This window comes from Bolinopsis microptera, chromosome 1, assembly GCF_026151205.1.
Source record: "Bolinopsis microptera isolate Bmic1 chromosome 1, MBARI_Bmic_1.0, whole genome shotgun sequence".
In the NCBI taxonomy this organism is placed as follows: Eukaryota; Metazoa; Ctenophora; class Tentaculata; order Lobata; family Bolinopsidae; genus Bolinopsis; species Bolinopsis microptera.
Genome location: NC_087072.1, coordinates 8,920,055 through 8,930,770, shown reverse-complemented (window position 1 = coordinate 8,930,770; position 10,716 = coordinate 8,920,055). Strand labels below are relative to the sequence as shown.

The window sequence follows — 10,716 nt, the reverse complement described above, 5'->3', positions numbered from 1 at the left end:
CCCCCCCCCCCCCCCCCCCCCCCCCCCCCCCCCCCCCCCCCCCCCCCCCCCCCCCCCCCCCCCCCCCCCCCCCTTGACTTTTTTCCTAGAAAACACTTTTCTCTACGTTTCATGCTACCCTGATCATGCTATCATGATGAGCCGAAATCATTGTTATGATATCCGGCCAGGCACCTTCTAAACTACTTACTATTATAGCCGGATATTCGATCAATTTCTAAATTTTATCACTATCAGAGTGAAATTGAGTGGAATTTGAATTAAAATATTGTCAAATTATTATTATTCTAGAGGGTAAAAAACAAAATTTTTATTACGTAATCAACGACCGAAACCCCCCTCCCCCCCCCCCCCGTAATCAACCGTAAGCATTTGGAAACCCCCCCTCCCCCCTCAGCTGATTACATAATATGTGAACGACCCCTTACCATTGAAACTTTTCAAATATAAGGCAAATAAAGTTAAATAGTTGGAGACAACTTTTTCAAGTTTTGAAAGCTATTCAGCATTCGGTGAAAGTAGCTTTTTTGTTTATTTGATATTATACCTTATTAATAATCACAGTGTCGGGATGAGATGCAAGTTTTAAAAAGTGGCGCCTAAAGATGCATGCTTTGTGTTCCATTGATACTATCAAAGCCGGACATAGAGAATCCTCTTGTATGACTATGAGAAGATTTATAAAAACCGTTGAGTGTTTAGGGAGAGTTCACATAATTCGTCAGCATTCTTGGGAACAAAGTTCGAAAAGTTTTCCGTAATCTTAACATAATTTTTAGTAGTAAATCTTTCAAAGTACGAAATATCTTTTTAAAAAGAGCATCCTAGGCACCTTATAGATAATTTTTAACCACGTAAAAATTACTGGAGTCTGAAAATTGCCAATTATTTGATATTGCTGACGTAATATGTGGATAATTCTTGTTGCAGTGTGGTATATTCGTTATGCTTATGTAATGTTATATGCTAAATAAACTTGTGAAATAACTTATATTTATGAGATTAAATTTGTTCTTTGTTTTGTTAAAAAGAATAGGGGCCGTTGACAAATTACGTATGACTTATGCCTTCTAGTCCTCGAGGTGATATATGGGGTAATAAGAAACGCCCTCGGTTACATTATCAATTATATTTTGTAGGTTTACAACCTACCAGGACGCGCGCAGAGTTGGACTCGTCGACGGTCCTAATATATGGAACAGATATTTTACGAGTATCACCCGTTAAATTATCAATTATATTATGCTTTGCGTGCGTAACCACAAAACTATAAATCTTTTTCGGGAATGGAAAATTATCCTCTCAGGATAGGTTTATAACGAGCGTGCTAAATCACTGACACTCTACAGTCGATCTTCGAGATTGTTCTAAAAGGGCCTCCGACAGTTGAAACCAACTTCATTCGATGTACCCCCCCCCCCCCCCCCCCCCCATGACATAGTTTTAAAATGCTCCCCTGACGAGATATTGGCGAAAAACTGTCTCGATCACGTGATAATGATATGATTGACGGATGTTACTCGTCTAAATTTCTTCGAAGTAGCGCGTGCCGCTTTCTTCTCGAAATCGTAGCCCGATGGCACGAGCTACGAAGTAGCGCGCGCCGGGCCAGATCATTAACAATAGTCAATGATATGACCCCCCTGTATCGTAGAAACTCTATCATAGTGAAACGACCGTGGGGATCACGACGTGATACAACATACAAGGATCCCCCGCTCCTAAATTTTAAGAAAATTCTTGTGAAAAGGCCCTTAGGGTGTTGGGTATGAAATTGATCTATATCGGTGTATTTTTGAACGCTGATTCCGAATCACCCCGCCCAAGGCCCCATATATGACGTAAAGTAAAAATGCTTCCCTGGCGAGAGTTATGGGCAAAAAACCGTTTTGGTCACGTGACAGGCTAGTAAAACATGAATTAGATTATTTAGGGCTCAGGTTAAGGTTGTGGTAAGGGCTATGATCAATACCTTTGGGGTTAATTCATAATTGACGATGTCAATTCATCGCAGCTCGGCGCGGCACAGTAGCGCATCTCGCCGATCTAGCGAGAGAAGCCTCATTGAGTGCGCGGCGCAGTAACGCATCGCGAGCTACAACTTTGGGGTTATGCTTAGGTTAACGGGTGATACTCGTAAAATATCTGAGTCCAACTCGGCGCGCGTCCTGGTAGGTTGTAAACCTACAATGCTTAGGGATGGGGTTGGGATTAGGGTTTATGTAAAACTGTTTTTACGGCTGCAAAACCATAAAAAGCAAATTCATGTGAAATTTTTGGGCGAGCGAATTAGTAAGAGCCGGTGTCCCTATGTATGATGTACGTAGCTAGTACCCGTTCGTTAAGCATATTATTGCCATATTATATGCTTTTGATCATTGATCGCTGTTCAAATATAACGATGAATTACTGTATACTTATACTGTAATATGTACTAACTGACTACTGGATCGCATCAAATAATGCTTAGCTCTCCACTACACGAAAATTTATACGCCATATATATATATTAATACCAAATTTATGCAAACTTATTTGTGCTAATTGTCCATTGTTAATGGATTATAAACCCGTCGCGCACTTGTATCACGTCGTGACTTACTGGGCGGCGCTCAGCCTGTAATTCCGCCGAATCTTTATTTTATGTTTATGAACATAATAGCCTGGGGTCCCCAGGTAAGTCGTGACACCCACGGTCGTTTCACTATAGTAGAGTTTCTACGATACATGTGGAGCCGCGCACTCGTGCGCGGCGGGTCATACAACGTATGGCAATACAAATTGGGATGATGATTAATCACTCTACACTCGACTGTCACGTAACTTTTTCAACCCGTTCTCTCATCTCTAGCTGGTCCTGAACGATTATTTGGAACCCTAACCCTCTAATCTGATCCAAACCCTAACCCTAACCCAATCCTTAACAAAAACATATGCTGAAACCTTAACCCTAACGAGAAATTAGACAAACTTCCTTAAACGGTCATATCACGTGATCGAGACAGTTTTTCGTCAATTTCTCGTCAGGGAAGCATTTTAACCCTATTTAAGGGGGGGGGGGGGGGGTGATTTGGAATGAGCGTTCGAAAATACATCGATTGAGGTTGGTTTCAACTGTCGGGGGCCCTTTTAAAACAATCTCGAAGATCGACTGTAGAGTGATTTAGCACGCTCGTGAAAATCGAGCGCTACATAAAAATTATTGTTTTCTTGGAAGTTTCGTAGATACAATTAATGTTGGTGGGGAAATATTTATTATATATTTGTTCACATATTGCGATGATATTTTGTAGACATATGTGATGATGTGATGTCATAAATTTTACTTTACTTTACTTTTACAATGTATTATACAACATAAAAATCATTTGGGTAATGATGATGAAAATCTAAATATTATAGGCTAGATGTAGTAAGAGTGTAACTAAAGTGAAGAATCTTCAGTCCTCTTTTCTTCCGGTACATAGTCATAAGAACTTCCGGTACATAGTCATAAGAACTTCCGGTACATAGTCATAAGAACAGATTTTCATCTCTCCTGAAATCTGTTGGTGACTATCCAGTTCTTGCTGACGTTCTGATATCACATCTGCTGTGGGCTGACGATCTTGTCCTTCTTGCTCTAACTCCCAAGGCCTTGCAAGTCAATATCAACATTCTATTTGATTTCTGTAACTCCATGGGCCTTCAAGTAAATATTAAGAAAACCAAGATTGTAATATTCAGCCCTAGCATCTTCCACCTAGATAACTCAGCACGCTCAGACATAGGGGTATCTAGTTACTCTGTTTGTAGAGGGTATCTTTGGACATCATACTGCGTGGCCAGCTGATAATTGGTATGCCCTCTGCTCCTATACCCCCTCCTAGAACTCGAAAAGAAGAACTCGATAGAAGAACTCGAAAAGAAGAACTTGTTAGAAGAACTCAAATAGAAGAATATATCAAATCGGAAAGACTGAAATCAGATAAGGTAGAAGAAAACCCTGTCACTGCCAAATCGGATTTATGTGGAATCCCCACCCTTTCTCAGATCTTGAATGACATCCGTAATGGTCAAGATGCAGAATCAGAAAATGCTGAAGGCAAATGGTTATGTGGGAAGTGTTCGAAAGTCCTTAAGGGGAAGGATAAGGCTATTGGTTGTGAAGGTATGTGTTCCAGATGGTTCCATGATCGATGTGTGCTAAGTGAAGAGGAACAACTTAAGTTTTTTGAGGACCAGTCAACAGAACCATGGCATTGCAAAGAATGTGTACACAGACTTCAAGAATCTATAAGATGGGGCAAGATGATAGGGGAAGAGGAGATAGGAGCAAAACTTGATGAAGTATATACAGAGATGATAACTTGGCGCAGCAATTTATTTGAAGTTCCAAGATGCAGAGCCGGGAAAGACTACATTGAGGAGGTGGCTAGGATTCTCAGTGAGTTTACGTATAACACAAAATAGAAACCCTTTTCCTTAAAGCTTGTCCATGTGTTCATGCCTTTGATGCTCCAGCGCCCAACACCAAAATCGAAACCCAAGCAGAACACCAAATATCTAAAGGAAAGGCTTAAGTTGTGGGCAGACGGTGAAATTGATGCAATTATGAAACAATGCCGTCAAATTCAGGCTCATCTGGACAAAAAGAAAAAAGACAGGGTCATGAATCATAAGAAAGCTTTCTGCAGATTGATGCTACAAGGGCGAGTCCAGAAAGCCTTTAAGTACATCAATGATGAAGAAAAACTTAGCAGTGGTGTACATAATCTTACACAAGCAGTCATTGATGAGCTAAAGAAAAAGCACCCAGAAGCTAGCCCTGAACATCCGGAGGTCATGCTAGAGGTCAAATCAGAGCTTCCTGATCAAGTAATTTATGAAAGTATTGATGCTGACCTGATTCAGAAAGTGGCAAAAGATCTAGATGGGGCAGGAGGTCCAACAAAGATAAGTGCCCATATTTTCAAGCATATGATATGCTCAAGATTCCACAGCACTGAATCAGATAAGCTTGCCCAGACAGTAGCTGATCTGACTAAAAAGCTCTGCACAGAACAAACTCCATCTAGCTACCTAAAAGAGTTTGTTGCAGGAAGACTTATACCCCTTGACAAAGAGCCTGGCTCTATAGTTCCTGCCATAAGACCTATAGGAATTGGAGAAGTCCTTCGAAGAATCGTTGCCAAAGCAGTCACAAGAATACTCAAGTTGGACATCCAAATGGCTGCTGGGAGTCTTCAAACATGTTCAGGGACAGAGTCGGGCATAGAAGCTGCTATTCTTTTTTTTTTTTATCTAGACACTTATTTTACTTCGGTGTATTCCAACAGCCACAATGTTACACAAGTGCAACCAGCCAATTACAGGAAGCCGAAGGATCTTTTTGGCCAGTGACGGTTAAGGTAGTGTGTACCATACTTTCTTCGTCCGAGACTTTGCTGCAATGTGCAGCTCCTCATTTAACCCTCACACCCGATTTCTCGAGTATTCGGCTGAGTAGACCAGGGGGCTGCATAGACCACTCATTATCCTTAGCTGAACGTCGACGACGCTCACCCCACGACCAGGCAGTCAGTGGGTTTCGAACTCGCAACCTAACGATTGTAAGACAGGCGTTCTAACCAACTGCGCTACCTGGCCACGGAATGAAAGCAGTTTTTGAGGACGAAGACTGCGAAGCAGTGTTGTTGATCGATGCCAAGAATGCTTTTAACTCCCTCAATAGAAAGGTAGCACTAAACAACATAAGAGAACTGTGTCCATCTCTTCATTGCTTCCTCCAAAACTGTTATCAAGATTCAACAGATCTATACATAGTGGATGAAAAGGGACAGCTTGAAATCATCAAGGCGACCCAGCAGCCATGGCTAAATATGCAATATCAATAAGACCATTAATGGATGACATCACCAGAAACCAAGACCATGTGTTACCCTTAGCAAAACAAGCCTGGTTTGCAGATGATGGAACAGCAGGGGGAAAACTTCTTCAGCTTAAGAAGCTCTGGGACACCTTACAACAGTTAGGACCAAAGTATGGTTATTTCCCAAATGCTACAAAGACTGTGTTAATAGTCAAGGACCTAGTAAATCTTCCTGCAGCTAATGCTATCTTCAAAGACTCAGGGGTTCACATAAAGAGGGATGGAGACAGACACCTTGGGGCTGTTATTGGATCAGAAAACTACAGAGACCTTTATGTGAAAAATAAAGTTTCATCCTGGATTGAAGATGTTAAACAACTGGCTGCGATTGCCAAAGAAGAACCTCAAATAGCATATTCTGCTTACACTAAAGGGTTGAGTCATAGATGGTCTTTTGTTCAAAGAACAATTGGAGGGATATCAGAGCTGTTTAGACCCCTCGAAGAAGCAATTAGAACAATACTTCTTCCTTCTATATTCAATCGCCCAGTAACAGACCTAGAGAGAGACATGGTTGCACTACCTCTTAGACACGGTGGCTTAGGAATTCAAAATCCTGTTCATACAGCAGACAGAGAATACGAGGCGTCACAGAAAATCACAAAACCTCTGGCTAATCTTATCTATAACCAAGATCATGATCTAGGCAAACTTGACCTCAAAGCTATTGCAAACACCAAAGCAGCACTGAAAGCTGAAAAAGAAAAAGATTTTGCAGCAGAGAGACTCAGAATAGAAAACGCAATAAGTTCTCCAGCAAAGAAAAGATCGTTTTCACTGGCTACACAAAAAGGCAGTTCATCCTGGCTGTCAGCCCTCCCAATGCAGTCTTATGGTTACTGCTTGAACAAGAAGGACTTTAGAGATGGTATATGTTTATTGTTTGCGATATGGCTGGCCTATACAAGATATTGCTAAACACTGTGCGTGTGGAGAAAGAAACTCTGTCGATCATGCCCTTTCTTGTAAAAAAGGAGGGTATGTTTCCTTTAGACATACAGTGCTTGTAGAAACCGAAGCAGATCTACTACGTGAGGCTAAATGTAGAAACGTTTATACTGAGCCAGCTCTCTTACCAACGTCTCCAGAACTTCATCCCAAAGGAACTACTACTGACAGCGGAGCAAGGCTAGATATTGTTGCAACTGGATTATATGGCAGGAATGCCAGGACTTTCATGGATGTAAGAATAACACACCCAAATGCACCATCAAACCTTAATGTTCCCCTGGACAAGTTGTACAAGAGAAATGAGGAAGAAAAAAAAACTAAGTATAACTCACGAGTCATCAACACTGAAAGAGCGTCTTTCATTCCTCTAGTGTTTTCTACAGCAGGGACTACAGCACCAGAATGTGACAGATTTCACGAGAAGCTTTTATTCAAATTAAATAATTACGGAATTAGGGGCAACGCACTGAATTTGATAAAAAGTTACCTGTCAAACCGGAGCCAATATGTTCACGTCTTAAATGAAAACTCCGATAAACTTCCTGTTGAGTGGGGAGTTCCCCAAGGCTCTGTTCTTGGTCCCTTACTATTCCTCCTGTATATAAATGACCTATGCAACGTATCTAATAAAGGCAAGTTTATCTTATTTGCTGACGACACTAACCTATTCGTTTCTGCAGACTCGAAAAAAGACGTTTATAATGTAGCTAACGATATTCTTTCGTCTATTTCTAGATACATGAAATGTAATCTACTACATATTAACGCTAAGAAGAGCTGTTATATGTATTTCTCCCCAAACAAACGTGTAAATGAATCATCTACATGCAGTACACCCGATGATTTAAATCTCTCCATAGACGGCTCCATAATAATACGTGTTAAAACAACTAAGTTCCTAGGTGTGCTGATTGATGATAAACTGAACTGGAAACCTCACATCGAATCACTAAATAAGAAACTAAGAAGTGCTTGTGGACGTATTTACCGCATAAAAAACTGTCTACCTATAAAACTGCACAAGCAGATATACCACACACTATTTGAATCACACCTTACGTTCGCCATCTCAGTATGGGGTGGTGTCTCTAACCAAGTTATCAACCCTGTATTCTTAACACAGAAGAGATGTATCAGAATAATTTTTGGAGATGCAAACTCATACCAAAACAAATTCAAAACATGTGCTCGTTCTAGACCTATTCAATGTAAAATACTGGGTAAATGAGTCTAATGAGTCTAATGTTAATAACTCTGTTAATCCACGTATTAAACCATCTGCAAAGTGTGTCCGCTCTAAATCGGTTGTTCATAATAAACTTGTTAGACCCTTATGTTGTCAAAAACTAGGAGCTGAATTCTATTCCAAGGAATCAACCAAACCATTATAATTATTTAACAGTCATAAACTCCTTACTGTTCATAATCTTTACAAACTTCGTACTATAACTGAACTTTTTAAAATAGTGAAATATAGGGTACCCATATCTCTCTACTCTTTACTTAACATGTCTGAACTGAGGGATGACCGTCTAATACCACCAAAGCCAAGCCATAACTTTATTTATAAATCTTCTTGGCTTTGGAATCAATTCAAGGACTCCAATCCACAGAATAAACCTGACTTTGTGAACACATCCTGTAACTCAATCAAATCAAGGCTAAACCGATCTCTTCTAGATGCCCAAAGCAGGTTCGATAATGAGTGGCATAATGACAACTTTAACAGTTTTGGACCATGCTAGATTATTGATAAAAACGTGGAATTTATGTAAACAAATACTTAATTACTTAAATATTGCCGTTTCCGTACGGCGCTATACGTAATATATGTTAAAAGCGCGCCGCAGCTACTCCCTACCTCAACATTTGCGCGGGTTTCTTAAGCGCGCACGTACGTTTATTCTTGGCCATTAATCAGACCCATGACATAACGCTATAGGTGGCAGTGACTGTAATTTTCTTCAACAATTACTGAATTATCCATCCATAAAGTGATTTACAAAATGACACCTAAACCTCGTGTTTCGGTGTTCACTTAAACGGTACTTGGCGGCTGAACTGTGGTGTCTGACGTTTGCAGCTAGATCGGACTCTGCATGATATTGTATTAGCAAATTTGTATAGTGTATAATTGTTTAGTGTTTATAATACTCTGCAACCTGGTAGCACGGCTGACACAAAAACAAAATGTTGGCCTGACTTGTGCATAACCAAGTAAATAACACGCACTCCGATAAAAGCCGTCTGGAGAAACTCCGCAAAATGTTCATTGTAGTCAACGGGCACAAAGAAGCACTACTAGCAATTGTGTCCTTTACCCTCCTACATAATTTGAACATTTTTGTGGCTAACTCATTGAACAACATCTGAATTAAAATGTGTCTAGTATTAAAAGATTCAGTAAGTAATTTTTTCATGTACGCTGTACACTGTAGTTAGTAAATCACATCAAACTTTTTCGACCGGCCGCGCGCTGAACCAGTGTTGCACTAGGTAAAAATTGTGTATATTTTGTTCATTTTTGAGTGTAAATTAATTTATTAATTTATCACAAATTATTTTATTATGATATAACCACTTATGTGAAATGGTTATTTTGACTTTAAATATTTGAACTAAATATGAATTGATTGTGGGTATAAAATAAAATTTGTTTTACTAAAAAAAAAAAAAAATTTGTTTTACTTCACAAACGTCTTGCTAGATTGATATCAAAGAAGAGAAAGGAGAGCTACACAGATGTTATCAACTACATCAGGACCAAGATATGCTTTGCTATGCTCAAAAGCATAGTGGTATCAGTTCATGGTGTGAGGAGTCAAGAAGAAAAGAAAGTAACAAAAACGGTTGCTGACACAGCATTTGGACTTATACCTAGTATGACCTCTTATGAGTGCCGTTAAATTATTAACAGGAAAATTGTCTTAATTTTGGTTGATCAAATGTTTTATATCAGATGTTGATTTCTTAAAGATAGGTGTATATTTTTGCTATTATTTCTATGAAAGGGGAGGTACAGATAAAGTACCAAACCTTATTGTGTATATTTGGTTGCAACTCCGGTAAATGATGAAACATGTCTCTTATGAGAGTGATACCGTGAGTTGCTTCCTTTTTTTCTTTTTTTTTAAAATATTATAGGCTATAATGAGCATTTTAGTAACAAATAGTGTGATAGATCTGAAATTTAAAAAATAAAAACCCTAAAAATATTTACACCCCAAGTTAAAAATATAAATACTTTATTTTAAAAAACACTATCAAATAAGGTGGTTGATCAGTCACTTGTGTCATTACGACAACGTCGTTATATGGGTAAAAAAAACGACATAAGGTAGCACGTAGGGTGAAAAGTGTTTTTAAAAACCACTCTTTGCATTCGCCAGTCACAAAAGGATGTCTCTGAATTTTTGGCCTTAGTATGATATCTGACCTTGAGTACGTAAATACTCCTGCCAAGCAACCAGAATCCGAAGTGGATTCTGGTGGTTTATATACTATTACACTGTTGTGTCTAATGATTTGTTAGGTCACTAAATATGTAGCAGACAGCTTCAACTGATGCTCTGATTCATCTAGAATAATCTTTCTAGTACGCTTATAGTCCTGTTAGTGATATCATTCCTACTACAAATATTTGATAACACGGAATTGCTTTTGTTGCAGACTCACAATTCCCTCGATTCTCAAATGAATTGACATGATCATAAAGATTGTTTATGATTTTGTATTGAGTTGATTTACATAAAATGGATGTTACAATTGTTTGGAATGGTTACTTGAATATTTTTTCGATTTGAGAGGATGATTCTATTAAATGTTTGTCTTCTATCTTTCCAGTTTTTATTCAT

At 39.1% G+C, this 10,716-nt stretch overlaps 1 long non-coding RNA gene across 1 annotated transcript; it reads left to right on the top strand.

The window, feature by feature from the left end:
• The first annotated feature begins 365 nt into the window (after window positions 1–365).
• Window positions 366–1,007, top strand: LOC134811947 (uncharacterized). Its single transcript, XR_010159877.1, has 2 exons — window positions 366–757; window positions 829–1,007. It is a non-coding gene; the product is annotated as an uncharacterized LOC134811947 (long non-coding RNA).
• Window positions 1,008–10,716: the final 9,709 nt, after the last annotated feature.